This window comes from Dipodomys ordii, unplaced genomic scaffold (genome assembly GCF_000151885.1).
Source record: "Dipodomys ordii isolate 6190 unplaced genomic scaffold, Dord_2.0 Scaffold13, whole genome shotgun sequence".
NCBI classification, from domain to species: domain Eukaryota; kingdom Metazoa; phylum Chordata; class Mammalia; order Rodentia; family Heteromyidae; genus Dipodomys; species Dipodomys ordii.
Window position 1 is genome coordinate 22,050,562 of NW_012267229.1, and position 16,686 is coordinate 22,067,247.

The following is a 16,686-nucleotide window of genomic DNA, read 5'->3' on the forward strand; positions in this document are numbered from 1 at the left end:
ACGCATTATCCTGCCCATGCAATTGTAACCCCTCTGTACAGTTTGTTCACAAATAAAATAAAATAAAATTTAAAAAAAAAAAAAAGAACCGAGACTCTGCAACAAAAAGACCACAGCCTGACTATAGCCAAACCCTTGAATCTCCATGAAATCAATTTTCTTATCAGATATGTGAATGCCACATCGATCTCATAGGACCATGAGAATTAAATGAGGTCTCAGAATTCTCTGAGAAGGATCCTCCTCATGCATGTTTCTGAAAACAGACTCCTAATTTTTCTCCTAAGTATGACTGTAGTACAGCAGTTGGCACAAAGTACATCAAATAGCAGAAAGTGGTGGCTGAGAATGGAGATCCCAGCCTCAATAGGCTTTAGTCTCAGTTCTACCACTTGCTAGGCCAGTGGACTCTGGTTTACTACTTCACAGCTCTGTTCTTTAGCTTAGATGGGAACTGTACCCACACCATAACACTTGTTAGGAAGACTTGATGAGTGACAATGATTAAAACCTTTGACAAGTGTCTGGTTCATCATAAGTGCTTCAAGTATGCAATGACATTAGCGTTCTCTATTTGGCAGTCATTTCCTCTCCTGCATTTATTCCCCAAGCATTCAGTTTGGATCTATCGTGAACTGCAGACACACCCTGGCGCACCTGTGTTTTTCATAACTTCTGAATCTGGGCTCTGTTATTATCCCTCTATCACCCATCATTTCAAAACCAAATGATCTGACATCTCCTTTATTTTCTGCTTCCAGTTGCAACGGAAGCCAAATGCTCATTCTCCCCTGTATAGCTTTGGGGGTTTAGAATTCTCCATCCCGGGACAGTGAAAACTTCTACTGACACATTCTACAGGACTATCCTAACAACGCCATCATCAGAAATGAACAATCTCAGAGAGATGCTGTTTCATCTCCTGTTCCTGGGGAATCTCACAACTCATTCCTTTCTAGTAAACAAATTATTGATGGTAATGACCACACTGGTCAGCTGGGAAATGGAATTTCCATCGAAGATCTCAAGTGATCCAATTTTCAAGGGGAAGAAAAAGTAATTCTCTCCGTTCAGAATAGAGAAAGAACTGTAGTCCTTAAGAAACACAGAAATCTTTATAATAAAAAAAAAAAAGAAAAAGAAAAAGGGAAAAAGAAACACAGAAGTCTGGGATAGAGTGAAATGTACAAAAAGAAAGGTACTCTTTATCTGACTTATGTAACTATAACTCCTCTGAACAGCACCTTTAGAATAACAATAAAAAATAAAATCATAAAAAAAGCAACACAGACGTCATCACACAAACTTTTTTTTGTCGGTCGTGGGGCCTGAACTCTGGGCCTGGGCACTGTCCCTCAGCTCTTCAGCTCAAGGCTAGTGCTTTACTACTTGAGCCACAGCACCACTTCCAACTTTTTCTGCTTATGTGGTGCTGAGGAATCGAACCCAGGGCCTCATGCACCCAAGTCAAGCACTCTACCAACTGAGCCACCTTCCCAGCCCTCATCAGGCAATTTCAAAGGTAGGAACTGTGAAATGTGTCTCCAAACAGTGAGAAGACTAGCCAGTATCATTCCTCTGCAGCAACTATGCCTTACATGAGGACTCAAGCGGCCCAGGCCCAAGGGTTGTCCCAACGCAGAACCTCTGCTATTTGTGGGGGAGGTAAGGAAGTCTTCCCCAAGGAGAGAGGGAGGTGGGTACAGGAAGGAGACAGATGCTGAGCCCAGCAAGGCCCCTCCACCAGCCCTAGGCACTCCTGCTCAGAAGTCTGTCGGCATCTGCAGCACATTTCTCCTTCTAACCAGATGCAGACATCCTAGAATTCCCTAAGGAATCCTCATTACAAACTAAAATAAGGCTATCTGCATTGAAAACAAAATCCAAATTTGTTTTGAAAATATGACTGAAGAAAACAGAATGTACATTCAAAATCCCTATCAATCATACTTTACTAATGAATCTTAAAACTCCAATGTTGTCATCTTTTAAATAATCATTTAAATGCAGAAAGAGTATAATGGAAAGTGAGTAATACCTCTGTTCTTCCCTACCAAGAACTACCAACTAATTTCAACAAATCTCCTTAGGATATATTCCCATTCCCAAATGATAATATTACAAACAATGATCAAATATCCTTTAGCCAATATCCTAGTTACATTTCTTTCCATACCTCTCCTTTGAAGAAGTATAGCCTTTTGTGTGTGTTTTTATGCTGACATAAACATACACAGTGCGAGTATCAATGTGTATTTTATTGTTACATCCATAAAAATCAGCTCTACGCTTTTTCCCCATAGAAGAGAATGACCTGAGTTTGGACCATGAAGCAGAAGAGCCAGATATTCATAAACATTCCTTAAGTGGATGTTCAGAATTGGCAGAATTGGCAGTTCACCCAAGATGCTGGTATAAAAGTGCAGTGGTGTAGAAAATGTAGCAGTATGATTTGGCCAGTATTGATGTGATACACAATTGGCTAACTTATTAGTGAGCCCAGAAGCCAGACATGTCAAGGCCAATAATAGACTACACATCTGTTTTGGCCATGTATGGTCACCTCACTTTTATGACCTCGGACCTCATTGACTAAATAAAGCAAGAGGTTAGAAAAGTATGGGATCCATACAGGCCTTGTCCAGATCATTTGTATAGGCTTTTGGTGTCCAAAGCGGGATAGCTACAAAGAGCCCACCACATGGGCCATATTTTAGACAAGAACCAGGATGCCAAAGTTAGAGATGATGAAGTAAGCATGCCTGAAAAAATGAGAGAAGCTGAGTCTAGTGAAATGTATTCACTATTCCTGTCCCTTTAACCACTGGTACTTGACATGCAGGAAGAGAGAAAAAAAAGGAGAAGAGGAAGAAGAAGAAGAAGACGAGGCGGAGGGGTTCAAAAAATAAATGTATTTATTGCCTGACTTATGAAATAGTAAACCCTCTGTACAATACCTTAAGAATAACAATAGGAAGCGGCACTGTGGCTCAAGTGGTAGAGCATTCACCTTTAGCTGAAAAGCTGAGGGACAGCGCCCAGGTGCAGAGTTCAAGCCCCACAACCAACAACAACAAAAAGGTGACAAAATAATAACAATAAAATTCTATTTCTTTTTTTCAAAAAAGAAGAAGGTTGGGCAGTGGTGGCTCACACCTGTAATCCTAGCTAGACGTCAAGAGGCTGAGATCTGAGGACTGAAGTTCAAAGCCAGCCTGGGCAGAAAAGTCTACAAGACTCTTATCTCCAATAAATAACCAAAAAGCCAGATGGGGAGCTGTGGATCAATTGATAAAACATTAGCCTTGAGCAAAAAAGCTCAGGGATACCATCCAGACCCTAAGTTCAAGCCCCAGGACCAGAACCAGGAAAAAAAAAAAAAACAAGAAGTGGAAGAGGAGGCAAAAGAGGAAAACAAGGATGGGGGAGGAGGATCACATGAGGAGGAGGAGGTGGTGGTGGTGGCGGTGGTGGTGGTGGTGGTGGTGGTGGTGGTTGTCTGAACCAAAGGCAATGAACTAAAGGCAAAATTCCTGTAAACTTCTTTTTTTTGGGGGGGGGAGGGTCCGGTCGTGGGTCCTGAACTCTGGGCCTGGGCGCTGTCCCTCAGCTCTTCAGCTCAAGGCTAGCGCTCTGCCACTTGAGCCACAGTGCCACTTCCGGCTTTTTTTTCTTTTTGCTTATGTGGTGCTGAGGAATCGAACCCAGGGCCTCAGGCATGCAAGGCAAGTGCTCTACCACTGAGCCACCTTCCCAGCCCCTCCTGTAAACTTCTATGTGAGACCAGAAAGGCCAGGACAAAGGATCTCCAAGAGACTTAAAACCTTAAAATGGGGACCTAGCCAAGATTTGAGCCAAAATGCTACAGATCACAAAAATATGCTTTAATATGAACACCAGGAAAGATAACCTGGGTTCAAGGAGCTCCCGAAGGTCCTCGGTGGACCAGGTGGTCAGCACCTTTCCAGAGACAATCTATAGCTGCTGATGTTTAGAAATAAGAGTCAAAATGAGGGCCTGGGTATAGCTCAGTGACAAAGCACTTACCTAGCAAATGCAATGTCCAGTGTTTAATCCCCAGTAACAAAAAAGAAAATACTGCCTCCCCCCGCAAAGTTTAAAAAGAAGTATCAAGATCAGAAATGTTCCTATGCAACTCCAAGAGAGAAACAATAGCAATTCAGAGACCACACACAAGGGATTGTAAATATATGTTAAATGTTTTATTTTTATTTATTGTTGGTTGTGGGGCTTGAACTCTGGGCCTGGGCACCGTCCCTCAGCTCTTCAGCTCAAGGCTAGCACTCTACCACTTGAGCCACAGCACCACTTCCGGCTTTTTTCTGCTTATGTGGTGCTAGAAGAATCGAACCCAGGGCCTCATGCATGCAAGGCAAGCATTCTACCACTGAGCCACCTTCCCAGCCCATAGGTTAAAATTTTTTATACATAGGAAGAGATAAGACAACAAAAGTGGTAAAGTTGACTCCATCCATTTCATGTTTAAAAGTGACCAAGAAGGTAAGAAATGTACGCATTATCCTGCCCATGCAATTGTAACCCCTCTGTACAGTATGTTCACAAATAAAACAAAATTAAATTAAAAAAATAAAAATAAAAGTGACCAAGAAGGAAACAGGTCCCAAGTTCTGATTCTAAACTTAGAAATTCTGTTTGAAAATGTGTGCACTTCTTGTAGGCAGCAGTGACCTTGGAACTCTGAAATTTGCTCAAATTAACTGCACTTCCCTACAAAAAAAAAATGATGTCCAGAGGGTCAAGTCCCAGAAATGCTGATTTTCTACTTGAAACAGTCACCTTGTACGTGGAACTGGAAAGGGCTTAGCTGAAAATTCCTATTGATAAGTACAATCAAAAGTTTTTGTGTGTAGCATCTGGGTGCAGTTAAGGAATATGCACATTTAAAGTTGAGTATCTCAATAGTTAAATATCATAAGCTACTTTTCTTCTTGCAGGCCTAACAGTTCCTCAGGAAACCTAATTAAAATGGCCTCAAGACAATACAACCAAAGCATTAGAGAGCTGGCCTCTGATTTGTTCCAGACAATTTTGTGTAGGGGAAGATAACCATCCTGAACTAGAGCCAGCTGAGATACAGGGAAGAAGTTGGCAATGTGCCCAGTGTCTTTAGGGCTAGAAGCTTTTGGAAAATAACTGATCCTTCCTCCCATCCCACTTGCACCTCAGATTTGAGACAGTTTAGAATGCTGGCTTCACATCTTGGTTTAGGAGCATAAAACTACCTCTGCAACTGTAACAAAATGTGAAAAAGTAATGCAAAAGGTGAAGAGATAGTCCGGCGCCAGTGGCTCACACCTGTAATCCTAGCTACTCAGGAGGCTGAGATCTGAGAATCACAGCGATCGCAGTTCAAAGCCAGCCTATACAGGAAAGTCCATGAGACTCTTATCTCCAATAAACCACCAGAAAACCAGAAGTATCACTGTGGTTTCAAGTGGTAGAGCACTAGCCTTGAGTGAAAAAGCTCAGGGACAGTATCCAGGACCTGAGTTCAAGCCCTATAACTGACAAAAAAAAATAGGTAAGACAAGACAGGAAAAAAGGTGAAGAGACAACATACAAATGGTATTAAGCAGAGGAACGATGCACTATATAAATAAAACAGAGACAATCAAGACACCCAAAGCTCAGGACCTAGAAATAGGAGAATGCGACATATGGAAATTGCTTAGAATTCAAATCTGACACAACAGAACAGGGTAAGTTCCTTGATCCAGGCCTGGTATGGTCAGTTGTGCAATGGCATGCAATATTGCTGACTTAGAGACCTATGAACAGTAAGCCTCCAAGTCCCCCACACTAGGAAGCGTACCCAGAATCCAACTCTGAATAGCCAGATATGGCACAGCTGAAGGGGACAGGTCACCATGAGAGATGCCTCAAAACCTCAAAGAGAAGATCAACCAAACACTTCCCCAGGGTAGAAGGGTGACTTTGTGTCTTGGAGTACTCCTTCCTCAAGGTCACTGTGGAAATGACTCCACATAGCCTGGGGTTAGGATCGTCATCAAGCGATGACTTCTCTGCTAAATATAGATTCTACCTAGCCAAGAACAGTGGGCCCCTCCAGAACCAACACTAGTTTATTTCATTGTTGATCTCTCTAGGAATCTAGAGAGTGTTTCTCTACAGGAAGTCCAAAGCCTAATTGGCCCATTTGGATTTAGACAAATCCTTCTTTGAGCAATATTCTTGGGTCCAAACACAGTTGCCTTGGAAACGCACTAGGACTGGGTTTCCTCCACCATGGTCCTGCGACTACTGCAGTCATCCATCACACAGAGTTCAGGAATAACATGTTTTTGATCCATATAATAATCTGTATATTAGATTAAGCCTTTTCATTGTGGTAATTTATTAAATTTTCTTAGTGTTACCTGCCAATTTTCAAAGACTCTCAGAAAATGGGTCAGAGAGGTCCAACATAAATGCTCATTTTTAAAAACTTGGGAGAGCTAAAGTCAATAAAAAATTAAAATTCAGCTAAATAATATAATAGCCATAAACTATTGGTGCTTTGTTTCTGAAACCACTTCTTATGTAACCTAGATATCAGTGTGAAAATCTTAGTTCTTGTTGAAATGCAAAATAGTACAAGCTTGTAAAACTATCTGCCTGGTTTTCATGTCAATTCATTTTTACTCTCTAACGTTCCTGCTGAACTTTTTCTTTTCCTTAATTTTGACTAAGCTAATTCTGAGACACTAAGTATCTCTACTCCAAAGACTTTAAGGTATAAATGACTGACACAAGACAGACACCAATGCTCCAAAATAATAAGAATTAAAAGACACACTTCAAAGGTTGTATTTGTGTTATTTTCCAAAAAAACAGTTTTTCTGTATCTTTCTATCATCTGAGGTTCCTGTGGTGAGAAGCTCCTAAAATTGCCCATAGTCTCCCTCCTGATGGCATTCATGCCTTGGATAATGATTTTTTTATTGGTACATATAAATTGCATAAAATAATGGATTTGAAAGTTGGAGGTGTGGCTCAGGTGGTAGAGTGCTAGCCAATGAACAAGTGTCAGATACCAAGTTTGAGTCCCAGTCTTGGACAAATTAAAACAAAAAGAAACAAAATAATGACTTTCGTTGTGATATTTACATTTTCATTATGCATATACAGTATTCTGATCCTCCACCTCCTTCTTTCCCTCCTACGCCTTACCACCCCGGGTCTTTTCCCTCTTTTCAACAGTCCCCTCTTTTTTTCTATGTCCCTCATAAGAGGGAAACCTGCCATTCTGTCTCTCTGAATATGGCTAATTTCACTTAACACAATGATTTCTAGTTCCATATTATAGTTATTTTTATGAGTCAACTGGACTAGGCTAAGATATAGCCAGATAACTCACTAGTAAAACATAGTGTTTTAGATCTATCTCTGAGGATGCTTATAGACTAGATGTGCATTTGAACTGGTGAAGGGAGTTAGCAAACAGCCCTTTGCATTGGCACCATCCCGTTCATGGAGGGTAAAAAGGCAAGCACTGACAAGTTCATTCTCCATGCTTGAACTGGACCTCCATCAACATGGTGCTGCTGGTTCTTTGGTTTCAGACTATCCAGACCAGGACTTAAACCAAACACTCAGACATATACCACCAACTTGTTCAGGCCTCCAGCTTGCAGACAGATCATGGCACTTGGCTGACTGTATGAGCTAAATCCTATTACACACACACACACACACACACACACACACACAATCATATATCCTATTATATATTCTATTGATTCTATTTCTATGGAGAACTCTGAATACTATAACTTCCTTGTATGATTCCTGCCCTTTGAGTGTGTACTAGACTCAGTGACTTGTTCCTGTCAAATAGAATACAGTAAATTAATAATAATAATAATGGGATGTCACTTCCAAGATTAGGTTAAGGAGACTGTAACTTCCACCTTGCTGGCACTTTCTCCTGTCCTCTCACTCCATTCTGATAAAGTCCCTGCCAAAGTGTGAGCTGCCACACGCTGTGAGGCATGTATGTAACAAGGGACTGTGGGATGCCTCTAGCCCCTGGCTGAGGAGCTGAGCCCCCTGCATAAGAGCCCATGCAGAGCTGAGCCCTCCCAGCAGTCATATGGGTGACCTCGGAAGCTGACCCCTTTCCCGTTGGCTTGGGTCTGACGGCAGCCCTCGTCTATACTCTGACTTAGACTGCCACAGTTTCAGAGCCAGAACACTGGGCTATGCTGTACCAGATTTCTGCTCCCCAAACCTCCCCAAAGAAATGGTGAGAACCATAAAGCTAGTAAGGTTAGAAGAGTAGCCTGTTTCACAGCAAGAGATAATTCATCTTGGTCCCTTTGAGGGAGACTGGCATTTCTTTTCTTCCTTTTCCTGAAGTTGGTGCCCAAGCACCACTGACAGATAGGCTACCACTGGACCCATGTACACTTAGAGACCAACTGCAGGATGCTTAAGGAGAAAAGAAATTGTTACATCAACTTTTAGACTGTACTAATTTTAGCACAGAGCATGACTATGTGACAAAATTATTTTAATTAGATTAATAAGATCTCACGTTCAAACCAACTTTACAAAATCAAATAGATAAATGACTTGCTCATCTGTCCCTCCTATGACCAGTAGTCGCTGTTTTACTCCCTTCCAGGCTAGTGCTGGAACAATACACCACAAATGTGTGCCCCCCACATTCTGAGGTCCCCCCTAAAAAGGCCTGGGGCTCTTCAAAGAATGACTGGAGCTGGACACTGGTAGCTCATTCCTGTAATTCTAGCTACTCAAGAGGCTGAGATCTGAGGACTGCTGCTCAAAGGTAGACTGAACAGAAGTCCACCAAAAAGTGGAGCTGGAACTCAAGTGATAGAACACTAATCTTAAGCACAAAAGCTAAGGGACAGCACCCCAGGCTCTAAGTTCAAGCCTTGGTACAAGCATAAAGTTAAAAATTAAGTAAAGAATAACTGACTGTATTTGAGGGTGTGAAAACCTGGAAGGGGGGTTGAATATCTGTCCTGCTACCACAACAAAAACAAGACTGTCTCAAAGCTGTCTGGAGGTGATGAACAAGGACTTGGTTTGTAGGCTCTTCCACTGACCTCACTGTGATGATTTGAATAGCAAAACAGAAAAAAAGTCATAATTCCAGTTGATTCAAGGAAGTTGAGACCATGCCAGCCCACTGATATATAATGATGATCCCATATTGAGCACTTTTTTTTAAGTCTGGCTTGTCAGTAAGCATTCATTCATTCATTCATGCTCCATAATAAACAATGCATGAACCTCATAGGATGAATATTCAATCACCCATTATGAGTTAGGGGAGGACCAAAAGACATGGGCTGAGATTACACGGCTGGTTTCAGAAACCCGGGGGCAAAGGGAAGCAAGCAACATTAGGGACGGTCTGAGGAGAAACAGGTTTGGAAAGCCCTGGGAAGGGGAGCTAGGGATATGCCTCAGAGTTATTTGGACAGGAGCTCTACATCCTCCAAGGGCTGAGGACCAGGTCCACAGAACAAAGATAGGTCGATATTTTTAAGCATGGTGGGCATGATGGCCCACACCTGTAATCTGAGGGCTCAGGAGGCAGAGATAGGCAGATCATGCCAATCTGAGCTACATGATAAGGCCTTGCCACCAAAATAAATAAATAAGGTGCTAAGGATATATAACTTAGTGGTAGAGTATTTGCCCAGTATGTGTTTGATCCCTAGCATTGCAAAACTACTGATGATGATGATGATGATGATGATGATGATGATGATGATGATGATGATAAAGATTATCAGTATAAAGTTCTTTCAGTGTAACATCCTTCATGGGAGCACTGTGTGAAGGCAGAGTCAAAGCCACTAAGGACCTGTTTTCTCACCTCTGGTGGCTGTTCATCTTAAATGGAACCCATTCAAGTCCCCTCCCCCCCAAAAAATAGTGCATCTGCTCCAAATCTCAGCAGAGAACAGAGGAGATGTGTCTACTTTTCTGTTTGATTTCTACAGTCTTAGCTTAGTGAGAAAGGAAATGGATGAAGGGCCTTGTCAATACTCATACTCATCCATACCATACCAGAACAGCACAGGCAAAGGTATTTGAGTATTTTAATGCTTTGCCATGTTAACACTAAAAAAAAATTAAAAAAAAAAACAAAATCTGTTTCAATTTGTACTGCTCAACAATGAACAAAGCCACCTAATTGCTCTGATTCTTGCCAAAACTTGATACTCTTAACTGTTTTCATTTTAGCCAAATTGATGGGTGGCAGAGGAGAAGAGAAGGCTAATTGGAGGAGAATGCTATTGCACGGATTTAATTGGCAATCTAACGAGACTAAAAGAAAATAGGGTACACCACTAATGCCTTGAAAAAGAACATTCTGGAAACTGATAACAGTGAAGAAATAGTTGTGCCATTCCCCGGGTAGCCATTTTGTGCCAGAGACCAACTTACAGGAATTCTGTCCAGTTTTGAGAATATCAAGGCCCTGAGTCATCCCACTTCAGATGCAGAAATAAAGGTTCAGAATGGTGAAGTCATTCATTCCACAAAATTCTATCCATTGCTGGTGTGCCATTCTATCACTTTTTAAGTGTACAGAGTCACACAGTCCTCTTAAACTGCTTAGCTCCCAGGTCTTCTATTACCTCAAAAGCTTCTCATATCCACTGGTGGGGCATGCCTCCCCCATGTCCATCCCTCGGCAACCAGTGGTCTATTTTAGTTTCTACATATTTGCCTTTTCTGCATCTCCTATAACATGAAGTCTTCCTTCTCCTGCTTCTAGTACTTAGACTACCGTGCTCAGGATGTACCTATATTGTAGCAGATACCTGTAGTTTATTCCTTGCTATTGCCAGTAGTCTCCTACTGGATGGACTGACCAGTTGATGGACACTTGGATTGTGTTTTGAGTGGGATTATTCCGAATGCTGCTGCTCTGAACATTTATACTCATGTCTTTCTATGCCACAATAGAGTATTTATTATTACATTCTGTGTCTGTAATCTGAGGACTGACAGAGTGCTTACCAAAGTGGCTTCAACCATTTTTCATTCCCTCCAGTATACAATAAAACTTTTTGGCTAAAGATTAAAGAGAGGGGAAAAGCCATTGTACATATTCCACTCAAACAGTGGAGTATGGTGTGTGTGTGTGTGTGTGTGTGTGTGTGTGTGTGTGTGCGCGCATGTGCGTGTGCATTTGGGGGGGGTTGAGCTTTTAGCAGCTTGCCTCCTGAGTGAAAGAACAGCAGTGTGTAACAGGAGACACACTTCCATTTGTGCAAGACTCGCCAGTCTGCTGTTGACCCAGATGGGCTTTCTGACCAGCCCTCCCTGCAGATCCCCCTAGCGTGTACCTATTGAAGTAACGCTGAAGTGGGGAATGCAGCAGGCCCTAATGATGGTCATTTCTCACAAGGCCTCCACCTTTTTTACCACCCTGCTTTATTAATTCCCATTTTTCATGGTTGACTTCCAGTAGCGCTGCTTGGGTCTGCTTCTAAACTCCTCACTGAGCCACTCTGTGGTCCCCTGAGGACCCTGTGGCTATTACCATAGATAATAAGTAAATGGTATTCTTGTGCTCATTTCTTCCTTTCACAAGCAAATTAAAGTGTCCAGCAGGTCCACGTCGAATGCTGGGATCCGTGACTCTAACCTGTCACCCAGCTCTTCTGGACACAAAACCATGGATGACCACCTCTCCCTCTGCCTATGTCTGATTGCTATTAATTCATTAAAAAGCTCTGGTTTTCTTTGAGTCCAAACCAATCTGGATCTCATTGATAAGGTGTCATGACACACTCTTTTTTCTAATGTCACCGAGGCATTGTCTCGCACACTCAGTCCTGTCATGTGTTTGCAAATGCTATTAAACCTGTCTGACATGGTTTGTTTCCAATAATCTCAGTTTTTTACATGTGCATTGGAATGCCACCATTCACTATATGGTTTTCTTTTTCTTTTTTTTTAATTTTTGCTTGTTTATTGCATGCACAGAATATCTTCCTCTGCTCCCGGTTCACTCCAGAGTGTCATGCACTTGATTTCTCAACCAGGTAAGAGATGAGAATGACACCAGGGACAATGGCAGGAATATCAGCAAGAGATTGGTGATGAAGGAACAAAGGAAATGCTCAGTATTTTCTTATTATGATAGACAACCAACAACATTGTTTGCTAGTTTTTCAAAAAGTTAAAATATGTTGGGCGCTGGTGGCTTACCCCTGTAATCCTAGCTACTCAGGAGGTTGAGATCTGATGATCATGGTTCAAAGCCAGCCCAGGCAGAAAAGTGCCCATGAGACTCTTATCTCTAACAAACTATTCAAAAAAACTGGAAGTAGTGCTGTGGCTCAAGTGGTAACACACTAGCCTTTAGCAAAAGAAGCTCAGGGACAGCACCCAAGCCCAGAGTTCAAACCCCAGGACTGGCAACAAAAAAAAAAGTTGAAATATGCTAAAAACTGAACATTCCCTACCTAAACCTTACAATCATGAAATCTTGCTAATGTCCAATATCAGAAATTTTTCTTCTAAATCTTTCTATAAACAACTGCAGGAAATCAAAATACCTACCCATCCATCCACCCCTGATGCCCTACCAAAAGAAAGAAAGAAAGAAGGGAGGGAGGGAGGAAGAAAGGAAGGAAGGAAGGAAAGAAAGAAAGAAAAACTAAACACCATCACCAAAATGCAACCATCTCCTGGACTGATTCTTCATCATTTAGCATTCCATCAGTCCATTCCCACCCCTAGCCCAACCCCTGTATGCACAGCAATGTCAAGATTAAAGACAGACAGAACTCCGTGGTGAACACAATGCCCACACTCTGCACCAGGCAAGGCTTCTATTCACTCTGCAGACATCGTCTTACTCAGTCACAAAATCCAGTAAAGCAGCTATAATTATCCTCTCTTTACAGATGAGAAGTTAAAGATCCGAGGAAGATAAATGACTCGCCCAGGCTAAGCAAGAGTCAAAGGCAGGATTCAAACCACAGACATCAGACTCAGAAGTTCTTTCTCTAACCCATGCTGCCTGCTGAATTAAATTCCTCCATTCCCTATCTGGGTTGCCACGAGACTCACACCATCTCTTCATCATCATCAATAAATATTTATCAAGGACCACTGCCTACACAGCATCACTCTTGTTTCCACAGCAACACACTGTCAGGGAGTCATGGGAGTATCCCAGGCTTGAGAGAACGAGGCTGTAATACCCTCTGATCATGGCTCTGAAAGGTGACAGTTACATTACTACAGGGGAAACCATCTCGGCTGGCAGGCTAGAGCCTGTGGGAACGATGCTGAGGGAGGACCAGCAAGAAGGAATTAAAGTGAGGGAGCAAGATAATGGGATTGTAACCCAAGAGGTGGTCTGCCTTTATCATGTTTGTGATTGTTGCTGGAACAGAAGCCAAGCCAGGTTTGTACATTAATTGTTCTTTTATTAGGAGACAAATCAAGCAATCCAGGACAGAAAGTAAAATCTAACTGTACTGCTAACAGTTCCCCAGAGGTGTCTGGCAGTGATTACCAAGTTAAATAACTACATTGCCAACAATTGCTGCCTCACATCTGTCTTCTGGAAGATCTGTTTTCGCTCATGATATGCTGAAACCCATTAATAAATGAACTAATTATCCTCTTATCTGCCACTTCAAACCTCTACCTTTTCCCTCATCCCAAAGCAGGCTTTACAACCATGTAAACAGACCATTTCTTAAAAGAAAAAAAAATTTACTATTATTCCTCCAAACACTGTTGTTGCTCATCAAACACATGTTAGAGTAAGGAAGAAGGAAATTGCCTTTTTGATGACAAGCTCCTACCTCTGACTTTTGGACACCATGACCAATGTGTTACAACAAATGCTATCATCTAACTATGTTTTGGATGTATGCTTACAAATTGAAAATTGCTTTCAAGGCCTGGAATCTTCAGATCAAAGGAATTTAGAGAAACACCTCATTGGGTTTTTAAAATGCATTATTTACCCAGGCTTGCCAAAAGTTTGAAACCAAGATACTTTACAGCTAAAAGAAAAAGGAAAAAAAATCAAGCTATCATATTTAAAGTAGATTTGGAGTCCCCAGGCTACACAGGAATCCAGCAAGAAGATAAGTCCATTTCAAAAGTCAACATTCACGTCCATCCTCAATCTGCAAATACAGATGTACACACGGAAAGCCAGAGAAATCTAATTTAAATAATCTAGTTAATATTAAACCACAAGAGAGGAGAATAGATATCTACATGAAGAAGGGGGGGAAAAATCTCCATTTCTATCCAGGAGGAGTGAGGCTTAAAATGCATCAAATCCCCAACCCAAGCTAATCTCATTTCTTTAAGGAACCCCGGGAACAAATGTAACCACTTGCTAAATATATGCGCTGGTGGAGTTGCAGATTCCACCCAGCTCAGGTAGGAGAAGCAGAAGAAACATATGGTGCCTTCACAGCCGATTTCTTCCCAAACTGTACGGTAGGAATGCTTGCCTTCCCCTTGCGTTTCCGAAGAGCAAACAAAGAAAAGGTGCCTGCTCTTCACACCTCTCTAAATGTTTTAACAAAAGGCGGCTGAATAAACACATTACTCATTTAAAAATTGAAAAGTTCTGTCCTCCCGAGATGGAAAGCGACTCGATTTGCATGTTAACTGTTGGGGGCGAGTGCCACCTGGCGACACTATGGGGAACGGGCGCGCTGTGTCCAGCCCTAAACCTGCTAGCTTCCAGGAAGGAGCCAGTTTGGGGGTTTGACAGCTTGCTACTAACTCAAGAATGGTCTGAGACCTGTGGTGCAATTTTTTTTAATGTATCTTGCTTCTGCAAAGAAAATACGAGTACTGTTACCATAGGCTCATCCAGCCCAGGCTTTAAGGGATATATATATATATATATATATATATATATATATATATATATATCCAGAGTCTCAAACCATACCTGGTGCACAGGACAGCTCCAAGCATCCTCAAGCCATCCACCAACAGACACCCCAAAATGAGGAAGATAAGAATGTTGCACTATTTTTAACGTGTTGTCACGGCTGTCTCTCCTTCCTCCCTGGCTATTTTAGACTTGCAGCTACACACGTCTCAAAAGGCATCGTCCAACTTTCCAGCCACAGAAACTCTGTCCCTTCCCCGGAGCCCAATGTGTAGTTTCCATTTTAGTATCAAGCCAGGGGAAATCTAAAGCATTTCCAATTGACTGTCACCTTAGTGGTTCTTCACCTCTAAGGCAGCTTGTTTAAAGACCTTGTACTTCCCAGCTGCTCAGTGCCTTCCGTCCTTCCATCCCTTCCTCCTTCCCTCCCTCCTTTCCTTCCTTCCTATCCTTTCTTTTAATCCTTTTTTTCTTTCTCTCCCTCCTTCCCTCCCTTCCAGAGTCTGTCTCTTCTTTCTTTTCCTATTTTCGTTTCCTCTGTCTTCCCTTTCTCCTTTCCCTTCCTTCCTTTTCTTCCTCCCTTCTTTCTTCTTTCTTCCTCTTTCTTATAAGGACACAGCCCTTCTAAGCACGGGTCCTATGTCCCACTTGTTTGTGGGTGGCCAGTCCCATGGGTGCTGGGAAACTTCAAGGTGACGTTGAACTTGGAAGTGCACCCGCATCTCCCTACTTTCCTTCCTTCCAGGATGCCCACTGTGGGCACTCAGGGATGGAAGCTGTCTGCAGTGTGGTCTGACGATGCTACACACACACACACACACACACACACACGTGAGCGCACACACACAGTACCCTGCCCCGCACTGTCCACCAAGGACACACACCGGGGCACACACACACACACCCTTCTATGGTCCAACCCGAACACAGGTGCCTAGAACTTTTCCAGAGCAGACAGACATAGGGGTAAAAGCTACTCTTCTTGGAAGGCCTTAACAGGGGGTACCTATTACTCTGGTTGTTTTTAAAGGGGGTAGGGGGGAGTAGGGTAGAGCGATTCATTTCCTGATCTGTCATCAAACACCAAGCTCTCTCAGGGTGCCGCGTGGTTTCCACACCAGTTGAGGGGCGCAGCGTGTGTAGCCCCAGACCCGAGCTTCCCCTGCTTCGGAGGAGGAGGAGGAAGGCGGCCGCGCAGGCAGCCCGGGCCTGCCGGGGACCTGGCCTCCCCACGGAGGAGCGCGCGCGGCCCGGGCGCCTGCGGAGAGGACGCCCCCCCACACGCGGGGTCCCCCGGGCGCTCCGCGTCCCCACCTCGCCGCCCCAAGCATCAAGTGACAGATTCCGACAAGTGGAACATATTCGCAACAACCGCGGAAAGTTACTCCAGCCCAGCCCCCCCCCCCCGCAGCGAAGTAGAGCGAGGAACTTGGAGACCCGCGGGGCTGCCCCGGGGAGGGCGGGGGACCCGGCACCCCGGCCAGGGCGCGCCCGCCCCCCGGCTGCCCCGCGTCTAGAGGCTGGGACGCGTGGGGGGCTCAGGCCGTGCGTGGAGACCTGCGATCCCACCCTCCCGGGATGCCCGGACAACTTTCTCCTCCGAGGGGGCCCCCCGCCCGTGGCGGGGAGAGGGGGCGGGGACCGGGGCACACACACACACACACACACCCCGGGAAGGGGTGCGAACCCCGAGGGCGCACTCACCTGCGGCGCTCTGCGCCCGGGCGCCGGGCAGCGGCGGCAGCTGCAGCCGCAGGAGCAGGCTAAGG